This window comes from Trichosurus vulpecula, chromosome 6, assembly GCF_011100635.1.
Source record: "Trichosurus vulpecula isolate mTriVul1 chromosome 6, mTriVul1.pri, whole genome shotgun sequence".
In the NCBI taxonomy this organism is placed as follows: domain Eukaryota; kingdom Metazoa; phylum Chordata; class Mammalia; order Diprotodontia; family Phalangeridae; genus Trichosurus; species Trichosurus vulpecula.
This window is the reverse complement of record NC_050578.1, coordinates 14,996,312-15,021,343: the sequence shown is the minus strand read 5'-3', so window position 1 is coordinate 15,021,343 and position 25,032 is coordinate 14,996,312.

Sequence of the window (25,032 nt, the reverse complement as noted above, 5' to 3'; positions counted from 1 at the left end):
CTTTTGGGTAGTGATTGATTTGTATTATTGACTTTAATGCATAGGGCAAAACATAGAGGAAGACAGAAAAAATAGATTGGAAAAATTTCTCAAGATTAAGAAAGAGAGAGGTCAAAAACTTATAGAATATGCAGAAGTCTCAGTAAGTCTATATATTATAAATACTTTATTCAAAATGAGAAAATAAAGAGATACTGAATATGACAAAGCATGAAATAACCTAAAAAACGAAAGTGACAAGGAAATGATTGCTCACTGATAAAGTAGTTAACACAATTTGGCTGTGTAAAGTCAGATATTTGATTTGTTAGAACAAATATCAAAAGCAATAGCAAATTAGAAGAAATATTTGATATGAGAAAAAGATAGAGTATGCAATTAAAACAACTACAAAGTAACTAATTTAATTAAACTACCAATGCAAAAAAATGAGAAATAATGAAAAGAACAGACATTGACATACTGTCACTATTTCTTAAGGAAGTTTAATCAGTATAAATCAATTTCCAATATTTGGGTCAATTAACCGGAAATTACATAAACCAAAAATACAGTAGGATGAGAGGAAAATTTAGAGTCTTAGCATGTTATAAGAATATAATTTTAATCCTTCAAAGGCAACAGTTAGTCTGATATATTCAACAACTTTCCTAGTTCACTTGTGATTTATCTTTTGCAAAATGAAAGTTAGGTGTATTATAGTCCTAGAAGTCAATGGAGACATTCCATCATATTAAGTGGAAATTACAAATCACCATAAGGCATAACTATATTCATGTAGTGAATATTCATGTAATGAACAGTCATCTTCAGTTGAAATATATAGATATAGATATAGATATATATCACAAGTTGTAACTAGTCTTTAAAATTTTGATTTTCCTACCTTTAACGATTCTTGAGCAAGCCTTCCAAAATAATCTTTGATTCAAAAGACTTACTTGTTATTGTTGTGAAAAATTCCCAGATAGTTATACAAAAGCATTATTTTTAATGCAATAAGTCAAGTAATTGATGCCTCATTCAATAAACTGTATATACTAATATTACTAAAAATTTGAAAGATAGAAAAGTATAATCCAAAACACTGTAGAAATTCAAGAAACAATTTATATAAAGTTGCATGAAATTAAAGAAAAATCAAAGTAAAAGTTATTGAATTTAGGAAGGGATAATGAATAGCCTAAATACGAACTGAGAAAAGATTGATTAGTCTGAGGAGATTATTTAGAATATGAAAACATACACAGGTTGACAACATGATAATGAGGAAATTTTATGTGGTATTTTGAGATGCAGCAGTAGGAAGAAGTTAAAAAATGAGCAAAATAATTTATTCTCTATTGTTCACTGAAGAGACCATAACTAGACCTGTTTTTGACTCATCAAACAAATATTTATTGAGCATCCTCTCATTTTCTAATTCTTATGGCCTGTGATTCTTTTATGCCTAACATTTCTTCTTTCTGTGAATGAATAAACCACCTTCTATAGCAGTAAGGCAAGATTCATGACATCAAGGATGACCATGAACATGTCTGTATGGTTCGGAATCGCTAAGTATAAGAAATTCTCTAAGTAGGAAGTATAACATTTATTTAGACACAAGAGAATCCAGTCCCAGGACCAGTAATTCCAATTCCATACTGTAGCAATTATATTCCCAAACCAGTAAGGCCACCTCAATGTAGCAACAAGGAAATTATAACAAAGTATTATTGCAAGGAGCCAAGCCATTCTGCAAACTCCCCACCCTGCCAGGGCCTTCTTGTAAACAATCACTCATGAATCCTAGCTCTCCACTCAGCACTCTCTTCTGCACCTCTGCTGACTCCAGGTTCCTTGATCTCTGCAACTCTCTCTTGTTCTGTACTCTCCACTCTGTAGTCTCTCTTGATGCTGGCTCTCCCTCAGTGTCTGCTGCCTCAATGTCTTCTTGATGTCTGCTTCTGAATCCTGCCACTCTCAGTTCCACTGCTCTCAGTTTTCAGTTCTCAGTTCTGCTGCTCTCAGCTCTGGGCTATCTTTTTATACAGTCCTAGTTAGCTACTGATTGACTAGAACTCAGTGCACATACCATTGGCTCTGGTCTTAGCAACTCACCTTAGGTCCCTGAGGGCTTCATGTCTATGTGGGCTTAATTTGCAAAGGGATGTGAGCCTGGGGCCTTACACCTAGTTAGTGAAAGGGTGTGGGCTTGCCTCTAATCAGGCTTTCCTTTGTTGGCCCCACCTGAGGCCTATTCAATCGGCAGGAAAGATCTTTCACTTACTGATTGGCCTTATATACTCCTATGCCCAACTCATGTTTACACATTAAGTACTCAGGTTCCTAATTCCTTTTTTGGAGGAGGCCTTACACTTAAACCAAAAAAACGATACTATTCCCAGAGTGAGGACTTATGAGCAAACCAATAAGTATGAGAATTAGGAGTCTAATCCACTTAACTAGAGGTCAGGCTTCTTCAGGACGGAAACTGGCCCATAAATGTTTGGCTAGAACTTGGAGGAGTGAGGGACCCCATTCTGTACTCCTAGTAGCACCTAGTACCTTAATGTTAAACAGACAAATGCAAAACAGTTCTTCCCCTCAAGGGTAAAGAATATAGACATTAAGCTATATCTGGCCTTCCCCTTACCCATTATGGTTTCAGCCAATAGTGGAGTGGTGAATTGGTTTAACCACTCTGGGAAGCCATTTGAAATCATGATAAACAAACGACTAGAATATTCATGCCCTCTGACCCAGAGCTTCCACTGCCAAGCATATATGCCCAAGGAAGAGAAACAGAGAAAAAAAAATCCCAGATGCACCAGAATATTCAAAGGAGCATTTTTTTATGGTAGCAAAGAACTGGAAATGAAGTAAGTACTCACTGCTTAGGGAATGGCTAAACAAAATGTGGCACATGAATCTGATTGAATATTAATGTCCAATGATTTTAAAGAATTTCATAAAGTACAAAAAGACATAGTCAGTGAGGTAGAGTTAGTCAACTGGCATTTATATTAAGCAGCTACTATGTGCCAGACACTGTGCTAAGCACTGGTGATAGAAAGAAAGGCCAATACCAGTGCCTGCTGTCAAGGATTTCACAGTCTAATGGAGTACACTACATGCAAACAGTTATATATGACAAACGATCTATAGACAGGATAACTTGGGAGTGGTCTCAGAGAGAAAACATTAAGATTAAAGAGGACTGGGAGAGGCTTCTTATAGGACTTTAGTTGAGACTTGAAGAAAGTCAGGGAAGTGAGGAGGTAGAAGGAGAGGGAGCATTCTAGGTATGGGAGACAGCCAGTGAAAATGCTAGGATAGGGTATTCTGTATGAGCGACAGGAAAGAATCTAGTGTGACTAGATCAAAGCAACCAGAACTGACACAAAATCAATGAAAATGGAAAGGACAATAACAGCAAAAAGAAATGGAACACTATATAGTTACGATGATGGAGCTTGGTCCCAAAGAAGACTTGGGAAAATATATCTCATTCTCTTCAATGACACAGGGAGTAGGATGTGGGTATGGATTATCGCATGCGCTATTAGGTCCAATATGCTAGTTTTGCTGAAATGCCTTTTTTTTTTAAAACAAGACATTTTTGTTACAAGAGAATGGATGGGGGAGAGGAAAGGATATATTTGTAAAAATTTGACATAAAAACAAAATGAATGAAAAACAAGGTTAAAATTATTTTAGAAGTGGGAAACTCCTGGAATTTCTCTCATAAAGCCTATGAACATATTCTTCATTGAACTTAAGAATTACTTCAGCTTCTTATAAAATTCAACTCTGATACATTGTCATGCCTTAAAGGTGATCCTGGCTTCTCAAAGGCTGTGGCTGTGGAGCTCACACTCTGGTATAACCTACCAAACTTGCAAGGTTTTGCAAAGGGGCCTGGCAATGGATTGTACAATTGTTGTTGGAGGCCTAGCCTAGCAAAGTTGAGAAGCTTTTCACCTTAGCATCAGATGATGATTTTTTTTAATTCTAATTTTTCTTTCTTTTTGAGGGAGGGACAGGGCCAAGGTAGCAGAATAAAGGCAGGGACTTGCCTGAGCTCTCCCCCGAAACCCTTCAAATACCTTTTAAAAATGACTCTGAACAAATCCTAGAGCGGCAGAACTCACAAAAATACAGAAAGAAACAAATTTCTAGCCCAAGACAACCTGAAAGGTCAATAGGAAAGCTCTGTTACAACAGGTTGAAAGAAGAGTGCAACTGTGCAATTCAGCACAGGCCTTGCCAGTGCAGACTTGGCCCCAGCAAAGCTGGAGCAGGCCTCAGGTGACTGAATCACTGGCAGCAGTGGCAGTTTCCAGACTTCTCAGCCCAAAGACACCAAAGACAACTTAGAAGGTCAGCAAGAGACGTGCGTCGGTCAGGGTGAAAGGAGTGCAGTCCAGAGCAGGCCATACCAGCATAGCCCCAGTCCCAGCAAACCCAGCAGGCCTTGGGAGTGACTGAATGGGCAGTGGTAGTGGCAGTGGCATTGGCAGCAGCGGTGGCAGCCTCTGGAGCTCTCAGCCCACAGACAGAATATACAGGGAACAACAGTCTTTTAGCTTGAGAGGCTAGGAGGACTAACGGGAAAGATCCCTCTTACTGTGGTTGAACGGGACCAGTACAGGATGGGAGGCATCCCAGCAAGCCAGCAACAAGCCCCACCTCAGCAAACCAGTGGTTGATCCTGAAGCCCAGGGTAGTAGAGTAAGCAAGCACCAGCACCAGGAACCATCCCCTCACCCCACCCCTCACCTGAGCTTTGGCACAGTCAGAGGAAGCAGCAGACCCCAGCAGGGAGAGCAACCACAAGCTCTGGAGGGCAGGCTCCATTAACAGCTGAACTCACCTGTGCTCTAAAGCAGCCCTGGTTGAAAAGGCACCCTCCAGCAGCCAGACCACCCCCACCCCCACCCTCCACATCACAGACTTCAGTGTAACTTGGGAAACACAGAAGAACTCCATCTGTCCTCAGCACACCCCAGCCAACACCACCAGCTCCAGCTCAGTTACAGGTAAGGTACCAGATCTCTACAGCATCCAGCTGCCAGCACCTGAGGCCCCAGCACACAAAACCAGTAACCAGGCCCCTAGCCCCCAGCACAAGAAGCATGGGACAGTGGCCCCTGTGCCCCAAAAGCAGAGATCAACTTTAAAAGCCAGGAAAAAGGCAAACACCATGAGCAAAAAGCAGCAACAACAATAACAACAAAAAAAAAAAACACCAATTACCGTAGAGAATTATTATGGTGATAGGGAAGATCAAAACACAAATTCAGGAGAGGACAACATTGATATTCCAAAAGGCAAAGGAGCTTGGATTACAACCAAGAATCAACTACCCAGCAAAAGTGAGCTTTCAGACATTCAATGAAATAAGGGAATTAGAGACCTTCCTGATGAAAAGGCCAGAGCTCAACGGAAAATTTGATCTTCGAATACAAGACTCTAGAGAGGCATAAAAAGGTAAATGGGGAAAAAAGAGAAAAAAACCTTGTTATTCAACAGGGACAAATTATTTACATCCCTATATAAGAGGATGATTTGTTAATCTTGAGAATGGTATAGTTAGTACGACATCTAAAAGGGATATACGTAGACAGAGGGTGTAGGTATAAATTAGCTGATGTGATGATAAAAAACCTTTATTAAGGGATGTAAAGGGATTGTAATGGGAGAACAAGTGAGGAGGAGGCAGAAAAGGATAAATTGCATAGCATGAAAAGGTACAAAAACATATTATAGTAGAGGGAAAGATGGGAGGAAGAAGAGCAGTGTTTGAGCTTGAGTCTCCTTGGATTTGGTTCAAGGAAAGAATAACATAATCTGTTAAGTGTAGAAATCAAACTTGCCATACAGGCTGTAGGAGGGGAAAGGGGAAAGAAAAGGGTCTGAGGGCTAGAAGGGAGGGAAGAAATAATAAGTAAAAATGGTAAGATAAGTGGGGAGGGGCTGACAGGGAGAGAATATTGAGGGAGTTGGTGGTCAAAAGCAAAACTTTTTTGAGGAGGGGAAGGAATAAGGGAGAAAGAAAAACACAAACAGGGGGGAAATAGGATGGAGAAAAAGACACAGATAGTAATAATAACTATGAATGTGAATGGGATGTACTCTCCCACAAAATGGAAGCAGATAGCAGAATGGATTAGAACACACAATCCTACAATGTTGTTTACAAGAAACACATTTGAAACAGATGGATACACAAAAAGTAAAGATAAAAGGCTAGAGTAGAATATATTATGCTTCAGCTGAAGTAAAAAAAAAAAAAAAGGAGGGGTAGCAATTCTGACCTCAGACAAAGCAAAGGCAAAAATAGAACTAATTAAAATAGATAAGGCAGGAAATTACATCCTGCTAAAAGGAACCATAGACAATGAAGTAAGATCATTACTAAAAATGTATGCGCTAAGTGGTATAGCATCCAGATACTTAGAGGAGAAGTTAAGGAAGTTTCAGGAAGAAATAGACAGCAAAACTATACTAGTGGGGGACCTCAACCTCCCTCTCTTTGAACTAGATAAATCTAACCACAAAACAAACAAGAAAGAACTTAAGGTGAATAGAATTTTAGAAAAGTTAGAAATGTTAGACCTCTGGAAAAAAAAATTGAATTGGGATAGAAAGTAATATACCTTTTTCTCAGTGGTACATGGCATATATACAAAAATTGACCATCTACTAGGGCATGAAAACCTCACAATCCAATGCAGAAAGGCAGAAATAATCAATGCATCCATTTCAGATCATGATGCAATAAAAGTTGCATGTAGTAAAGGGCCATGGAAAGATAGAGTAAAAATTAATTGGAAACTAAATAATCTAGTCCTAAAGAATCAGTGGGTAAAATAACAAATCATAGAAACAATCAATAATTTCATATAAGAAAATGACAATAATGAGACAATATAGCAAAACTTATGGGATACAGTGAAAGTCATTCTTAGGGAAAGTTTTTATATCTCTAAATGCTTACATAAATAAAATATAGAGAAAGAGAAAATCAGTGAATTGAGCATGAAACTAAAAAAGCTAGAAAAAGCACAAATTAAAAATCCCCAATTAAATACCAAATTAGAAATATCAAAGGAGAGATTAATAAAATTGAAATTAAGAAAACTATTAAACTAATAAATAAAACTAAGAGCTGATTTTATGAAGAAAAAATAAAATAGATAAGCATTTAGTTAATTTGATTTAAAAAAAAGAAAGAAGAAAACCAAGTTACCAGCATCAAAAATGAAAAGGATGAATTCACCACCAATGAAGAAGAAATTAAAACAATAATTAAAAGTTATTTTGCACAACTGTATGCCAATAAATATGACAATCTTAGTGAAATGGATGAATATTTGCAAAACTATAAATTGCCCAGATTGATAGAAGAGGAAATAAAATACTTAACCCCATTTCAAAAAAAGAAATTGACCAAGTCATCAATGAGCTCCCTAGGAAAAAATCTCTAGGGCCAGAAGGATTTACAAGTGAATTCTATCAAACATTTAAAGAACAATTAAATCTCATACTATATAGACTATTTGGGAAAATAGGTGAAGAAGGAATACTACTAAATTCTTTTTATGATACAAATATGGTACTGATACCTAAACCAGGAAACACCAAAACAGAGAAAGAAAATTATAGACTGATTTCCCTAATGAATATAAATGCAAAAATTTTAAATAAAATACTAGCAAAAAGACTATAGCAATTTATCATGAGAATAATACACTATGATGAGATAGGATTTATACCAGGAATGCAGGGCTGGTTCAATATTAGGAAAATTATCAGCATAATTGACCATACCAACAACAAAACTAATAGAAACCATATCTCAATAGATGCAGAAAAAGCTTTTGACAAAGTATGACATCCATTCCTATTAAAAACACTAGAGAGAATAAGAATAAATGGTTTTCCTTAAAATGAAAAATAAATCTACCTAAAACAATCAGCAAGCATTATATATAATGGGGATAAGCTTGAAGTATTTCCAATAAGAGTGGGGGTGAAACAAGGATGTCCGTTATCACCATTGTTATTCCATATGGTACTAGAAATGTTAGCTTTAGCAATAAGAGAAGAAAAAGAAATTGAAGGAATTAGAATAAGCAAAGAAGAAATAAAGCTATCACTCTTTGCAGATGATATGATGATATACTTAGAGAATCCTAGAGAATCAAGTAAAAAACTACTTGAAATAATAAACACCTTTAGCAAAGTTACAGGATATAAAATAAACCCACATAAATCATTGGCATTTCTATATATTACTAACAAAGCCCAACAGCAAGAGCTAGAAAGAGAAATTCCATTTAAAGTTACTGTAGATATTATAAAATATTTGGAAATCTACCTACCAAAAGAAATTCAGGAACTATATGAACACAATTACAAAAGACATTTCACACAAATAAAGTCAGATCTAAATAATTGGAAAAACATCAGTTGTTTGTGGGTAGGCCTACCTAGTATAATAAAAATAACAATTCTACCTAAATTAATTTACTTATTTAGTGCCATACCAAACTACCAAAAATTATTTTATGGGGCTAGAAAAAATAACAATACATCTGGAAGAACAAAAGTTCCAGAATATCAAAGGAATTAATGAAAAGAAATGCAAGGGAAGGTGGCCTAGCTGTACCAGATCTTAAATTGTACTATAAAGCAGCGAATCATCAAAACTACTTGGTACTGGCTAAGAAATAAAGTGGTGGATCAGTGGAATAGGTTAGGTGCACAAGACATAGTAGTCAACGACTACAGTAATCTACTATTTGATAAACCCAAATACTCCAGCTTCTGGGATAAAAACTCACTATTTGACAAAAACTACTGGGAAAACTGGCAGAAACTAGGCATAGACCAACATCTTGCATGGTATACCAAAATAAAGTGAAAATGGGTACACAATTTATGTACAAAAGCTAATATGATAAGCAAACTACAAGAGCAAGAAATAGTTTACCTATCATATCTATGGAGAACAGAATAATTTATGACCAAACAAGAGATAGAGAACATTATGAAATGCAAAAGGGATAATTTTGATTTCATTAAATTGAAAATTTTTGGCACAAACAAAGCCAATGCAACCAGGATTAGGAGGGAAGCAGAAAATTGAGAAAAAAATTTTTACAACTAGTATCTCTCATAAAGGCCTCATTTCTAAAATATATAGAGAACTGAGTCAAATTTATAAGAATACACATCATTCCCAAGATTTTGAGCCCCAATCGTTCAAAGGGGTGGGAATGATGATAGTGTTCTGTGTACTTATTTTGTGTTATCCTTGCTATGTTGTTTTATTGTTATGATATTATTGATCCTATGTAATGGATACAAGGATCCAGGGGTGGACATTTGAATTATTAATAATTATTTTGGGGATGATTGATTGAAGAGATTATCTTGCTGGGACCTAGGGGTGGATCACATTTGAATCATAAACCAATATTTGGGAATGTCACTGAATGATATGTCTTGCTTTATTATGAATGATATGTTTTAGTTTCCTTTGTAATTGAATCACAATGTATGTTCTAGGATACATGGCTGATTAGATTATGTATCCTAGAACAAGGGGTGGAGTGTGTTGGTAACCAAAAACGGGCTCCTTAGCACTTAGTCAACAAGTGCCCTTGACTAGTTTGGCTTTTTCCCCTGAACTGAATGCTGTTTGTATGTTGGACTGCAGTAAGCTTGTCGGCCCCTTCACCTTGCTTCCCTAGCTTAAGCTGATCGAAAGAACCTGTGATTTCCTGGTCAACCCTTTCACCTTGCTTAAGCAGATTGAAAGAACCTGTGCTTTCCCCGGTGTACCTTACACCCCCGCAGAAGCCGGATGGTTAAAAACAGCTTCCATTGGAGCCAGAGGCTGCTACTACAGCCACAGGCGAAGCTGAAGCAGGAGCTGCCGGTAGCAGAGCTGACCTATGGGAGGAAGCTGAACAAGGATTTGAGGCCAGTGGGTAATCTTTTTGCCATAGAGGGGAAGCATGTATATGATTTTGCTTTACACCATCATGCTTCTCTGTGGCCTCCTGGTTACTCTTGTGAGGCGGACTTATTGGGCCTGGAAGCTTTTGATCAATATATCAAAATGGGGATGCTGGTTCATGGGTTGGTTACTGTGGAGCCTAAATATATGGTTTGATTCTTCTGCCTCTTATCTTGAGAATTTCTTATATCCAGTGGTTCCGAACCTTTCAGACATATTTATGATCCTCTTTGAAATTATAAACTCTGCCCTCCTAACACATGCTCCTGTAGAATTTATTTAGAGTCATTTTTTAAAGTATTTGGACAGGTTTGGGGGAAAGCTCAGGTGGGTCCCTAACTTTACTCTGCCATCTTGGCTCAGCCTTGAAATGGAGGACTTTCAAGCATTCTTGATGAAAAGACCAGAGCTGAATGAAAATTTGACTTTCAAACACAAGACTCAAGAGAAGCATATAATGGTAAATAGGAAAGAGAAATCATAAGGGACTGTGGTGATAATGTGATTGAAGATCTTTCCCACTCATTCAATAGGCCTCAGGTGGGGCCAGTTAAGAGAGGCAGGTCCATACCTTTGTGATGCCAATCAGTGATTAAAGATCTTTCCTACACTCTTTTGCCCATTGGGCATGAAGCCCTTGGGCCCTAAAAAGAACATATATCCCCAAAAGGTAGCTATTGAGAACTGAGAATTCAGAAGTCAGAAGACAAGCCAGATTTCAGAATTCAGCCCAAGTAAGAGTAATAACTCTGAGTCCACAGAGCTGCAGAAGAGAGTGCTGAGGGGAGAGTGTAAACCAGAGAGCTGCAGACCAGAGGACTGCGGGGGGAGGGGACACAGGCAGGCAAGGATTTGTGACTGATTATTTATGGGAAGGCCCTAGAAGTGGGGAAAGGTTACAAGCTGACTTGGCTCTTTGCTGTAATACCATGTTTTAATCTCCTTTTTGCTACATTGAGGTGGGCTTACTAGTTTTGGAATACAATTACTGTTATATTGGATTGGAATTACTGGTTCTGGGAATTGATTCTTTGGTGCCTAAATAAGTGTTATAGTTCCTCTTCCTTCTGCCTAAAAAGTTTTTCATACTTTGGGATTCTGAACCATACAGGCATGTTCATGGTCATCCTCCAGGTCATGAATCTTATCTTGCTGATACAGGGACTCAATAAGGTTAAACTGTTTATAGTCCTACATGGGAAGATGATACTTGCAATTCATAAAATCTTTCTCATTTTTAGGGCAGTTAGAAGGAGTATATATAAACAGAAGGCACAATATGGGTTGAATATGAAAGGGTATCTAAAAAAATAAAATTAAGGCTTGAGAAAGTGGAATGCACTGGGAGAAAGGGAAATGAGGAGGTAGAATGGTGTAAATTATCTCACATAAAAGAGGCAAGAAAAAGCTTTTACAGTGGAGAGGAAGAGGGGGAAAAAGGGGGGGAGAAGTGAGTGAACCTTACTCTCATCAGAATTGTTCAAAGAGGGAATAACATACACATTCAATTGGGTAGAGAAATCTATCTTACCCTACAGGAAAGTAGGCGGGGAAGGGGATAAGAGAAAAGAGAGGTGATAGAAGAGAGGGCAACTTGGGGGAGGTTGTAGTCAGAAGAAAAACTCTTTTGAGGAAAGACAGTGAAAGAAGAGAGAGAATAGAATAAATGGGAAAGGGGGTCAGAAATAGGATGGAGGAAAATACATTTTAGTAATTATAACTGTGAAAAAAAAATTGAAGCAAAATTTCTCTGATAAAGGCCTCATTTATAAAATATGTAGATAACTGATTCAAATTTATAAAAATAAGAGCCATTTCCCAATTGATAGATGATCAAAAGATATGAACAGTTTTCAAATGAAGTAATCAAAACTATCTATAGGCATGTGAAAAAATGCTCTAAATCATTATTGATTGAAGAAATGGAAATTAAAACAATTCTGAGGTACTACCTCATACCTATTAGATTGACTAATAGGACAGAAAAGGAAAATAACAAATGTTGGAGGGGATGTAGGAAAAATGAGACATTAATGCACTGTTGGTGGAGTTGGGACCTGATTCAACCATTCTGTAGAGCAATTTGGAACTATGCCCAAAGGGATATAAAACCATGCATATTCTTTGACCTAGCAATACAACTGCTAGGTCTATATCCAAATATGGATTTTAAAAAACATAAAGGAAAAGGACTTATATATACAAAAATATTTCTAGTAGCTCTTTTCTGGCAAAGAATAGGAAATTGAGGGGATGCCCATTAATTAGAGAATGGCTGAACAAATTTTGGCACGTGATTCTGATGGAATACTATCGTGCTATAAGAAATGATGAGCAGGATGCTCTCAGAAAAACATGGAAAGACTTACATGAGCTTATGCAAAGTGAAATGTACTGGGTACAAAATAATAGCAATATTGTAAGATGATCAGCTTCGAATGACTTAGTTATTCTCAGCAATACAACGATCCAAGACAACTCTGAAGGACTTGTGATGAAAAATGCTATGTATCCCCAGAGAAAGAACTGATGATGTCTGAATAACGATAGAGGAATACTTTTTTTACTTTATTCTTCTGAAGATTTTTTTGGTCTATGTTTTCCTTCGCAACATGACTAATATGGAAATATGTTTTGCATAACTACACATGTATTACCTATATCAAATTTCTTGCCTTCTCAATGAAGTGAGTGGGAAGGGAGGAAAGGAAAGAATTTGGAATTAAAGTTTTGAAAATGAATGTTGAAAATTATTTTTACATGTAATTGGGGGAAAATAAAATACTAAATATTTTTTAAACTGTCTGCCTCAGTTTCCCAATCTGTAAAATGGGAATAATAATAAACGAATCTTCCTCCCAGGAGGTTGTGAGGATAAAATGAGACCTTTGTAAGGTGATTTGCAATACTTATATCATTTGTCTATGCAATGTATGTATTTGTTTTGTGTGGCTACACTTTGTTAGAGAAGCACTTTTTAAAAATTTTTATTTGGGGAGATTTGGGACAGGAGCAAGGCAAAGGGCAAGTGATTAAATTTTTAAAAGGAAGAAAAGATGGGAAAGAATGTTGATGAATCATTTGAAAAATAAACAGAAGATAGCAAAAGGAAGTTCAGAAGGGGACATAGACATGCAGGGAAATTTTGGAATTCCCATGTTAAATTTGAATTATACCACAAAAAAAACCCCACAAAATCAAACTACTAAGCTTTTCACAGTAGAAAAAAACATTGAGCATGACAGAAGTTGAGTTTCATTGTAAACTTTTTTGTTTATAAATGTTTACAAACTTGTTTTACAAATTGTTTTTTGTTATCTATTGAAATATTCATATTTGTTGATGCATATGAAGTTCCTAATAAATGTTTTAAAAAATTAAACCCCAAATGTGAAGCCACTGGATTATTAAAAGAAAGAATTGGCTGGAGTCCTATTGTAACGGCTTTAAAAGCCATGCTGAGAATATTATTGGCATGATCATACTTGTACTTGAGTAATATGAGTTTTTCAATAGTGTGGAGGCAAGATTGGAGAGGGGAGAGGCAGGAAAACCAATTAGGAACCTATTGCAGCTGTCTACATGAGAGGAGATGAGAGCCTGACCCTGGTAGAGGAGAGGAGAAGGGTGTAAGAGACAATTTGCAGAGGTAGAATAAACAAGACATGAGAACTGACTGGAGAGGTGAGAGTGAAGAGTTGAGCATGACTCCAAGGTTTCAAACATGGGTGATTGAAAGGATGGCACTGTTCTCTGTATAGAGAAATTAGAGATAAGGGATGATTTTAGACAGGCAAGATAATGAATTTCATTTTGAACATATGCCACTTGAGATGCCAATAGATGATGTCCACCAGGCAAGTGATTCAGGGTTGGAGCTCCATAAAATAGGGCAGACAAAATATGTAAACAAATATATATGACATAAGAGAGAATGTGATAGTAGTAAAGGCAAAATGTAGACAAAACGAAAAGTGACCATGGGATAGGTATCCTGTTGTTATAACACTAAAAAATGCACAGGAAGTTTAAAGGCCAAGTTTAATGAATTAGAGCACATTTCACATCAGTGCTAATGCTATATATGTGAACTTTTATGTGTTCTATAACACATTCTGAATCCCCATTGATGAGGGCATAGTCTCTGGGAACCCCCTTGAATCTGGAATACAGTATCTGGGAGCCCCCTTGAACTGTCCTTGAATCTTCCAACTAGATCTGGCCTTTCCCTAAGGCCATAAGCCTCACACTATCATTAGGCTGAAATCTCTACCTAAACCTTGCCCTCTATTGTTACTATAGGTATGCATGCCTTCAATTACTTCCCAACCTTGATACTATTGATAAACATGCCTTCAGCTACTTCCCATCCTTAATCCCATTCTCTTGGTTCCTGGACTCTGACCTCACCTCCTTAGACTCCTCCTCAAGACCCTCCCTGTACCCCTCCTCTAGTCACCCCAGACCACCCCTCAATCCCTCCTACAATCTTTGTGTATATAATCTCCATCTTGCCTCCATGAAGGGGCTCAGGTTCAATCTAGCTCAGCTCAGATTCAATCTAGCTCAGTAGATTGAATCTGGCCCGCTTGTGAAAACAGGGGTCACAAAGGGTGGGATTTCTTAAGACAACCCATTATGGTGACTCCCTAATAAACTTTGTCTTTTCCCTTGTCTGAGAAAGTTTGAGTCAAATTCTTTTGGCAGGACCTGGCATGTCAGTATTTTGGGGTCTCGAGCACTCCTAGAAATGTATAGTTTCCTTACAATCATCATTTTTACTTTAACCTCTTCACCATTAGCCTTAAATGCCTGCATACAACCCGGTGTGAGAGTAATTATTGTGCAAAAAGCAGAGTCAAAATAAGTTTGAAATGGAAAATAGGGTATGCAAATTTGGTTCAACGGGAATAAGATCTGTGATCTTTTTAAAAAGTGCATCTCAGGTGTGATGTTTGAGGACAAGAACAACATCTGCATATTGATTTCTGTCCACCTACATAACACATACTCTCATAAACAGTTATTAAAGAGGGATTTTGAGGTTTAGTGAGTCATATGTCTAGAGATCTTTAGTTGCTGTACTCAGAATACTTCTTGTGTTCCTTGGACATGTGGTGCCGGGGGCAATGCTGGGGAGAAAAAGGATACATGCGGAACTTTGCTTCAAAACTATGATCCCCAGTTACTCCGTCTCCGCTGATCTGAAATTGGATCATTTAACTTGGGCTGGGCTGAAGCTTCCCTTTCCATTACTGGGTTGGGTGGAAGGGAAATCCTGGCAAAGTAAAGGAATCATATAATAAATATCACAAGAGGCTTGCTGGTGGGAACAAAAGGCTTTCAAAAGTTTTAGCCACATGGTATTGATGAAACAGATAAAGTTATCTATTCCTTAAAGCAGGTCCTCTGGCATTTTGAGTGACTGTACTTGAAGAGAAATATACTTCTTTAAGAAATATTAATTCTGTTAGAAGTTTCATTTGTTTAAGCTAGTCTCAGTCTGTTCTGCTTTAGTTGAAGTAGTACGTATGCATATATACCGATATACATACATATAAAACATAAAAATATATTTTGTATATAATAAATATGTTAAAATCTATTAAACACATAGTGGGATTAACATGCAAATGTATATATTTCCACCAAAAGATTATATATTATATGCACAATATGTAATAATATATAAGATGTAATATGATATGTATGATATAAATTAGATGTAATATTATATGTAATGTAATATAGACTATATATAACATATTGTATATTTCCATGAAAATATATGTATTTCCATGTTAAATCTGTTGCTGTTTTAACAATCGGCTACCAGCTTCTGTGGGGGCCTAAGATCCCCCCCACAGCCAGCACAGCTGCCGGGACGCCGGGAAAGCACAGGTTCTTCTTATCTGCTTAAACAAGGAAAGCACGGTGAAGGGGTTGACCAGCTTACTTTAATCCAGCATTCAGTTAGTTCAGGGGAGCATACAGGCAAGCATCAAGAGAAAGGCCAAATATAGATTAGAGTCAGCTAGTTCAGGGGAACAAACAGCCGGCATCCTGAAGTTCAGAATATTAATTTAGTTTGGGGGAAAATAAAATCAGCATCCTGAACTACAGAACTAAATACAAACAAATTACAAATATCGACAGACAGACCCAATACAATTCATAGTTACCAACATCTGGGCTCAGCCCGAGAGCAAGGGCTGGCCCAGAGTCACGCTTGCCACTGCTCCCATGCCAACCGGAAAAGGAAAGAGGAATCTTCAAGCCATCTTCTCCCCTGTTATAGAGTTTTTGACATCATCAAGCGCCGCCTGAATGACCAGGGCTGATTGGTTCTTGAGTTGGCCCCTTCCCCTAGGTTAACACCCAATAGGGCGTGGCTCTGGAGTCAACACCTCCCCTCAGCCAGCCCCATGACTCATCACGCAGGAAGTTCTCTGCTTCCAGGCATGGTCTCTGGGCTTCCTGCCCCAGAAGAGAAGCCCCAGCACCCCACAAGGCTCAATGAGGTAAGCTGAGTCACTCAAAGCAAACAAAGGCCATTCTGGTCACAGTTGCTTTAATAGGTATATATTAATACATAAATAACATAAAGTATATTTCCATGTTAAGCCCACTATGCTTTTAATTAAATGAAAGGAAAGTGATAACTAGTTAAAAAAAATGTAAAAGAAAGTGTAAGTATGAGTACGGTCACCAAAGTGATAGCTAGTTATAAAAAAGAAAGTATGATTATGGTTACCCCTGAGCTTTGATGGCATTCATGACTTCAATTTTCTACTATAAGAAGCAGAGGAAAAGGAGTTCAGGACCAAAGAATTTCAAAAGCATACAAAAACAAAGCAAGACCAATTTAATTTGGGGACTGGCAGCTTTTTATCCTTCATCACTGGCCACAGGCCTCCTTTGGGGCCTTCTCATCCATTCCTCCCTTTCCTCACACTCTACAAACTGGCCTTATTTTTTCCCTTGTTGTAGCAACAATCTTGCTAGCAGCTCCTGGCTGTGTAAGACCAACAGCCAGCACACGGAAGACTTCCAACACAGGTTCTTTGATCTGCTTTACTAAGGAAAGTAACTTTAAGAGGTTAACAATCTTACTTTAATCAAACACATATATGTATATGTATGTATAAACTCACTTAGTACAGGAGGAAAAGCCAGCAACCTGAACTTCAGAACAAATACAAATAGAAATTACAAACATCAACAGACAGACCTTGTCTGATTCAAATCACAATACATAGTTACCAGAGAAGAACTAATGGGTCTGGGTTAGCAAAGCTGGAAGGGGGGAGCAGGGGGGCAGTTACAATGACTTGCCCAGAGTCCCACACCACTCTTCCAGTGACTGGGAGCCCCAAAAGTCAAACACCAACCTTGGATCTTATATACCTGTCTCAGGGCACCGGAATACTCGATTACCTCAGGGCTGAGAAGCACTCAAAGAACAGTGAAAAATCCCATCTCGGGTGTGGGAAAGTTAATCCCTAGTACCACCACATACAAGTCAATGACTCCTGATTGTCTTAGTGCTGAGAAACATTCCAAGACAAAAAGATCCCATTTTACCTGCTCCATTCAAACAAGGGCCAGAACCACTAAAGGCACTTAAGAGAAGAACAGCAAAAAGTCCCAACTTAATTACTGATACACTTGTCTACTCCCGCTGTTCTTTTACACTGGCTGTCTCCAGTGCCTGGGATAAATTACTACAGTTCTGCCTCTTAGGATCCCTTCTTTTATTTAAAACTCAGATCAAGTTTCCTCTAGATAAAGCTTTTTCTGACAATCCCGCCTACTTGTATTCTCCCATCCTAAACTACCAATATTTGTTTTATACACACACACACACACGTGTGTATATGTATACACATTTGTATGTATGTATATGTATACACATGTATGTGTATATATATATATATACATACCCACATATATGTATATGTATATATGTATATACACAGGCTGCTTCCACTAACAGAATGCAAGTTCTTTTAGGACAGACTTGTATGAAAGGAGACAGAGTAATATGAGCAGAACTAGGTGAACAATTCACGGTGATTCCCACTCTGATTAAAATTATGACCAACCTTTCATTCCTGGACCCTCATGGCTTCTCCCTCTCAGTGCATGACTCCTCCATTTAAGGAGGGTGCCCAGGCCAGTCAGGTCTTCTTGTTCTCCAGGCTACACTTCAGACTTCCTAAACTAATATTTTCATTCCTTCCTTCCCCTCCCTCTCTTTCTTCCTCTCTCCACATGGGGAGTCATACCTGTGGGTGCTCTGTCCAAAGGAACATAAATTTTGATCACTTACACTTCACAAGGTATCTTTGGGACTTGAGGGTTTTTCTCTTCCCTATTTATTTGTTCTATCATTATTTTTTCAAAAAACTGGTACATTAACTCTTTTGTCTTACGTAGTTTTCATTTATGATCTCTCGAAATATAGCTCTAGAAAACCAGGCTTTGATAAAGCCCATAGTGATTCAAATGGAGATACTTGACTATGCCTTTAAACCCAAATCACTCTGGCTCTCACTGATTGGCTAAACATAAGTTCCAGCCCGAGCCTTACTTCGGCTCAGAATGAGTGTAAATAGCAGCTGTTTCTGTTGTGGCCGGAAGCTTCGAGGATCTTCCCCTCCCAGAGTGATTCTTTTGTGAAGGCTTCTTTTGCCTTTATTCTTAGTTTTTAATCATTGAATTGTCGCCTCAGAAAAACTGAGACCCGAGAAAGACCTTAGTTTTAAAAGGCCAAGGTCTTCCACTGCATCGGGGCTGTCTGACCTAGTCTTACCTCTGGACCCTGATGACTGGAGGAGAAAGTGAAGCTGATGACCTTTCACAGCTCTGCCTGACTTCAATCCAATTCACTTACAAGTCAAGACATCACCCTCCTGACGGCATTGGTCCTCTTCAAGCACTAGAACAATGTATGTGAGGTGGAATGGATCCAATTTGATACAAGTTCCCAGGATCCATGGCCATAAACCATCTCACTGCTCTTGTGTCTCCTAGATGATATAAACATCTGAGTTTAGCTGGTAAAAGGCACACTGCCCCTGCTCTACGCTAAGTCACCATGCTTTAGCCAAAGTTAATGTAAACTTATGAGTCTACGGTCGTCATGTTGCCTTCTTTGTCTGTTTCTCTATAAATCAAACAAACACTGGTCAGTAAGTGTGGTATGTGAATGCTGTGCTTGTCTCAACTTGCTGCCATCAAGATGTATAATTAGGGGGATGCTGTAGTGGGGTGCCCCTATTTTTGCAGGCCCCTTCAAGAACAGTAATTAGGTGGATGCTATAGGAGCTGAGCTCCCCCACCTCCTCCCTGACCTGCTGTCAATCAGAAGAGTAAAATAACCCCTTATCATCTCTCTACTACCGTCCTTCTGTCCACCCAGATCCAGACTGAACCTGCTAGAGGCTGGAGCTGAGGAGCTCTTGTGTTATAAATGAACAATCCCCCTCTTCCTTTAAACCTTGTCTTCCACTATTAGATTGTAAGCTTCTCAATTCTTTCTGTTTGTATGTGTATCTTCAGTGCTTAGCACAGACCAACATGTCTCTCACTTTTAAGGTGTAGAATACATTTTTAGAAACGGCTATGACAAGGTTTGGGATTGCTGGGAACCCTGAAACGTCAGGGTACAAGGAGGAGTTGCCTGGAATGAAATTCACACACTCGAACAGTCTTCTAGCCAAGTGGCAAAGTTTATTGTAACACCAGTAATAGTGGGCAAAGTTCCTAAGAACCTGCAAACTGAGGATGAAGTTGATGCTTCTATACACAAAGGACAGTGAAAGGATCTGGGTGGGATTAAGTAGTCTGGGGTGGGCCAGGTGCAGCAGTGAAAGGAATGTCAAGTAAGCAAATTTGGTGATCTAGGTGGGCTGGGGTAGGCCAGGTGCCTTGGGTGGAGGCACCAGTGATCTGGGCTGCTAAAATGTATGGGAAAATTCAGGGACTGGGTTGCTTTTAAAGACATGGTCCTCTCCTTTCAGGGGTCCAGGTTCCATCCCCCATCACCCATTGTGTGGATGTGTTTTGCTTGCCTATACTAACTTACAATTGATGATATTTAACACATCACCCTGGCAAATATTTCAGTTTGTTTATTTTTCTTTGGGAAAAGTAAATTAGCTCATTAAGTGAGTAGAGTAAGTTTGAATCAAGTGGAGGTGTGTTCTATCAACATCACAATTTCAAAAACCCAAAGAATTTTATGACGAACACTTGTGGCAGGGGGTTTGGTGGGCAGGAGAAGAAATTATACATATCTGAGAAGTAATGGGCAATTTATGTGTGGAGAAGCAAAGGATAGAGGGATCTCTGCTGGCTGCAAACAGTATGTCTGCCACATAAACCTTTAATTAAGGTGATAGAAAAACAAGCATATATAGTAGGGAATTATAGTGAGTGTCAACCTTCAGAGTTCCCTCTAAGAAAGACAAACAGGATTAGGTTGTATCAGTGTTTATTTCTCTCAAAGCAGGCAGCATGCATGCATCCATGCATGGGAGCCGGTTTGGAACTGGTCTCCCTTAGAGTTTTGGGTACACAGTTTATAAAAAGGTATAAACCCTTTCAACAGGGGTTGATGTCACTCTGCCATCATTTTACCCCTGGACCATTCCCAGCCATACCAGACAACTCCAGGCCTGGGGCTATGTAAACAAAAGAATCTGTCTCCACCCAAGCTTGAGTAGAACACAATGGGCTTTCCTATAGTAGATTAAATTAAATGCAAGTTTGGGTGGGGGCTGGATAAAGGGAGTCAATGCAATCTTATTATCGGAAAGTCCTTCTGAAGAAAAACTGAACTTAAAGTCAGGACTTTGGAAGAAAGGGGCTGGGGAAAACTCTGAATCTCTAAGATATTGGTTATTATTAATCATTTTTCACATTAGTAAACATGTTTTGAATTATGATGACTAAGAGGCTGGATGCTATGAATAAGTGGGTCTGCATTCATGTGCATTTGATAAAAATTCAGACTGTGATCCAGCTCACAGAGCTGAGGCTTCAAAAATCTGGTGTCAGCAAGCATTGCGTTAGAACCATTAGAGAGGTTCTACTGCTGTTCTAGGTCTGGGGAAGAACCCAGCTAGCAGAAAGTCCAGTTTTTCTTATTAGGAATAGGGGCCCCTAGAGCCTCTGTGTAATTCATTAATTGCCACTGCTGTTGTTCAGTCTTTTCCATCGCGTCTAACCCTTCAGGACCCCATTTGAGGTTTTCTTGGCAAAGACAGTAGTAGTCGGCCATTTCCTCCTCTAGCTCATTTTACAGATGAGGAGCTGAGGCAAGCAGGGTGACTTGGTCAGGGTCTCACAGTCAAGTGTCTGAAGCAGGGTTTGAATAATAATTATTATCTAGCACATTAAAGTTTGAAAAATGCTTTACAAACATCATCTCATCAATCCTCACAACCACCCTGGGTAGGGGCTATTAGTATCTCCATTTTACGGATGAGGAAACTGAGGCAGATATAGATTAGGTGACTTACCCAGGGTCACACAGCTAGTTTCTGAGACTGGATTTGAACTCAAGTCTCTCTGACTTGAAATCCAACACTTTATCCACCATCCTATTTAACTGCTTCATACATTAGTATGCATTAATTAATAGTTAACTAATAATTAGTACGCATTAATACACATACATTGCTAAGCACTGGCTAGACAGTGCTTAGATTGAGTGAGATCTGTAACAGAAGTATCTTCTAATGGACAACATACTATTAATCTTAATCGTCCAAGGAATAGCAAATGAGAATGAATGGACCAAAAAAAATCCTTATGGGAACTTAGGAGTGGCTAAAATAGTTATGACACTTTATACATTGAAATCATGTAAATGGAAATAGTCATTAAAGCAAAGGTTAGATGGTTGCAATAGTGTCCAATGATAAGTGTAAAATAAAACATTTTATTTCCTTTAAGCAAATAAATACCTTTTTTTTTTCTTTCTAGTTCTTCCAGCAAGAAGTAATGGCATGATATCCGAAGTAATGGTGTCTGATGGCTAGTCAAATTCCACAGATTCAGTGACAATCTCCCAGGGAAATTAAATGTGTAAGTAATACCTTTATCTAAGAGCAAGATCATGGAACTGTCCATTTGGATAACTTGTAGGATTTTAGACCCAAAAGGAACCTCCTGTTTTTTTATATTTAAATTTTTCCTTTGTATGATCACGAACTTCATAAAAAGCAAAATGTACATTTCTCTAAACAAAAATCAGAGAAATGAGAAACGCATATGAAACTATGAATCTCTACTACATACAATTTGTTTTTGTTTGTGTATTTCAAATTGAACATGATCGCTCCAACATGGTCATGTTTGTCCATGTTTTCTTCCCATCATCAGAGACATGAAGTGAGTTGTCCAAAGTCACACGACTCGTTAGTGACAGAGCCAGGACAGCAGCATCACACGAGTACACTAGTGCTTCTGAAGCAGCTTGGTGGCCTAATGAATAGAGCACCAGACTTGAAGTGGAAAAGACCAGAATTCAACTCCTGCTTCAGACACTTACCGGAGAGGGGACTCCGGGCAAGCCATTGAACCTGCCTCAGTCTCCTCACCTGTAATAATCCTAAGGCCTATCACTGAGTGTTTGTTATTATTACTGTATATAGAGTACTAGCCTAGGCATGGGATGAGAAACAGTTTTGTTAAGATGTGGTCTGTATACTTAGAGAATTTATGGTCAAGCAGTGGCATAACACTAGCATAAAGAATGATGATACCTAATATTATGTGATAAACACATGAGGTACGAAATAAAGTACTATAAAAGGTCTGAAGAGGGAAGTCATTACCAATAGGCTATGGGAGAAAGCTTCCAAAAAGAGGGGGCAGTTGAGCTGGTCTTTAAAATATGGGTAAGTGCAGGCATGGTTATACGTCTGTAATCCCCACCTGTTTGGGAGTTCTGACCTGCAGCATCCTGTGCCCACACCAAGTCCAGTACAAATATGGTGAGTCCTGACAGGTGGAGTGAACTGGTTTAGGCTGGAGATATAGGAAGTCAAAGCTCCCCTGTCAATCAGTAATGGGATTAAGCCCCACAAGAGGCCACTGAAACCCTAATGTAGGCAAAATAGGGAGATCTAGTCTCAAAAGAAAAAAAAAAGATAGGAATTCAAAAGGTCAAAAGCAGGTCTGAGTTTCAGTCTGGTGTTCTAACTATACTATAATGCCTTTTTTTAAAAAAAAAATATGGGAGAATTTACATACAAACTACACTTTGACAATAGTGTAAGATTTTTTTTTTGCAAGTGTTCAAGGATCCATCGTTTCAACAGAGATCCTTACACCTTATAGATGATCTTCATGAATTGATATGGCGGGAAAAAAATAATCACCTGCTGACCAACCTTCCCATGGCAGCCTCTCTGAACTGAACTAATCGGATCTCATCAGAATGAGAGACACAAAGCCACTCACCTTGGTAGGATATAAGTTCCTTGAGATCATTGTTATCCAGCCAATTTCAGTTGTGTCCAACTCTCTGTGACCCCATTTGGGATTTTCTTGGCAAAGATACTAGAGTGGCTTTGCCTTTTCCTTCTCCAGCTCATTTTGCAGATGAGGAAAATAAGGCAAACAGGGTTAAGTGACTTACCCAGGGTCACACAGTAAGTGTCTGAGGCCAGATTTGAACTCAGAAAGATGAATCTTCCTGACTCCAGGCCTAGAGCTCTATCCACTGCACCACCTAGCTGCTCCTTGAGATTAGAGACTGTTTAATTGTTTACATTTGTATTCCCAATGCCTAGCACAGTCCCTTGAATATGTAAAGCACTTATTACACTATTGTTTGAGTGGTAGGATCTGCCAATATTATGCTATACTGGCATAGCCTTTGAGAATATAGAGTCATAACCACACAACTAGTTAGTGGAGTGATGTGGAACTTGGGACTCAAATAAGATGGGGGGTGGGGGGAGGAAGTACGTATTAGGGATAACATTAGATATGTATTTCCAAATTTGCAGTGGCAGTCAATGGGTTGATTCGACAGACATTAGTTTTATGCCCATTATTAGAGGAATGTACTGAAAACAGTGAGGGTCAATCTGTGTTTTGCAGTTTCCAAAATATTTTCGCATTGTCTCATTTGACCATTATAGGAACAAATTGTGTATATGTCACCTCTACCATGTAATTGTTATAGTCATTAAAAAGGCCTCTCCTAATTCCCTACCAGTTGTAGGGAACAGTAGGGAATGACACCAATTGGGCTATATTCCTCCTTCCCCAGAGTTCAGGGAGCTACCGTGGGCATGGAGGAAACATTAGCATGTTGTTTAGTCCCAAAGTCCTGAAGACTAGTTTGTATTTTAAGACAAAGATCTGCCTGCTGGTGTTTTTAAGGCTATTTTATATATCCATAAATGCTGAAACACCTAAGGACATGCTAATGAATGAGATTTTCCAGAAAACCTGAGTCTAAACAAAATAGTAACATAATACAGAAAGTAGTGAAAGTTGTCTTGTGTTTAAATATATGGTGATTATGTCCAAGTATGTTGCATCCCCAATAAAGCATGAGAAGAAAAATGAATTTCAAGTGTAATTGGATAACAGAAGTCTCCAACCCTTAGATTAGGACCTGGTAGCTCTCCAAGGTTCTAGTCCCTCTCTATCCTACTCAACCCTGACTTTCCTCTCCTTCCCACACACTTCATTTCCTCAAAGCTTTCTATGACTGAGGCAGAGGGTGTATTGGCAATCAAAATGGGCTCTTAGCACTTAATTCAACCAAGTGCCCTTGAAGAGTTTGGCCTTTATTTCCTTGATTTAATTAGGAGTCCTTGCTGACCTCCTTGCCTCAAGGTAAAGCCTAGTTTACATGGGTTTGAGTGACATGTTTGTGACATCAGAGGCTTTTAGACCACGTGGGTTTAAGTTGCATTTTTTGTGACAATTTTAGGTCATGTGGGTGAGTCGCATGTGTGACTCACTCTTGACCCTGAAAAAGATAT